Source organism: Oncorhynchus keta, unplaced genomic scaffold (genome assembly GCF_023373465.1).
Source record: "Oncorhynchus keta strain PuntledgeMale-10-30-2019 unplaced genomic scaffold, Oket_V2 Un_contig_28315_pilon_pilon, whole genome shotgun sequence".
NCBI lineage: Eukaryota > Metazoa > Chordata > Actinopteri > Salmoniformes > Salmonidae > Oncorhynchus > Oncorhynchus keta.
Window position 1 is genome coordinate 1 of NW_026285972.1, and position 1,064 is coordinate 1,064.

The following is a 1,064-nucleotide window of genomic DNA, read 5'->3' on the forward strand; positions in this document are numbered from 1 at the left end:
TATTACCATGGAGCTGTTATGATATAATATTACCATAGAGCTGTTATGATATAATATTACTGTAACGAAGTTTCCTCCTCCTCTTCCGAAGAAGAGAGGCGAAACGGATCAGAGGACCAATACGCGGCGTGGTAATTTTCCATGGTACTTTTTAATGCTTTAAGGTACACATGAACAAACTAACAAAACAAAAAATGTGAAAACTCAAATTACAGTCCTATCTGGTGCACACACAGAGACAGGAAACAATCACCCACAAACACACAGTGAAACCCAGGCTACCTAAGTATGATTCTCAATCAGAGACAACTAATGACACCTGCCTCTGATTGAGAACCATACTAGGCCGAAACATCGAAATAACCAAAACATAGAAAAACAAACAGACTACCCACCCAACTCACGCCCTGACCATACTAACTAAACACAAAACACAGAAAATAAAGGTCAGAACGTGACAGTACCCCCCCCCCCAAAGGTGCGGACTCCGGCCGCAAAACCTTGACCTATAGGGGAGGGTCTGGGTGGGCGTCTGTCCGTGGTGGCGGTTCTGGCGCGGGACGCGGACCCCACTTCACGATTGTCTTTGTCCGCCTTATTAACAGAACCACATCCTCCATCTCCACTATCTTACTTCCCACCAGGAACATGATGCCGAACGGGACGTACCACATGATCCAGGACACCAGCACCATGGTGGCTTCATTGAAAGCGTTGAAGAAGCGTATGAGCTCCTCCCCTCTTCTCCCAGCTTCCTCAGTGCCACACCGAACACCATGGCAAAGAGAACCAGGCCCAAGATGTTCATACCATCTGGTTCTGTGCCCACAGGAACCATGGCAACCCTCTCAATGACCCCACTGGACAGAGGGGCAGCTCGGGACAGAGGGGCAGAAGCTCTGGACAGAGGGGCAGGGGCTCCGGCGCCTCTGGGCTGAGGGGCTCCGGCGCCTCTGGGCTGAGGGGCTCTGGCGCCTCTGGGCTGAGGGGCTCCGGCAGCGGCGCCGAACAGGCGGGACGCTCCGGCAGCGGCGCCGGACAGGCTGGAGGCTCCGGCAGCGGCG

At 53.1% G+C, this 1,064-nt stretch overlaps 1 pseudogene; it reads right to left on the reverse strand.

Annotated features, from left to right (window-relative positions):
* Positions 1 to 174: 174 nt before the first annotated feature.
* LOC127923095 (neutral amino acid transporter A-like) lies at positions 175 to 838 on the reverse strand (annotated as a pseudogene).
* Positions 839 to 1,064: the final 226 nt, after the last annotated feature.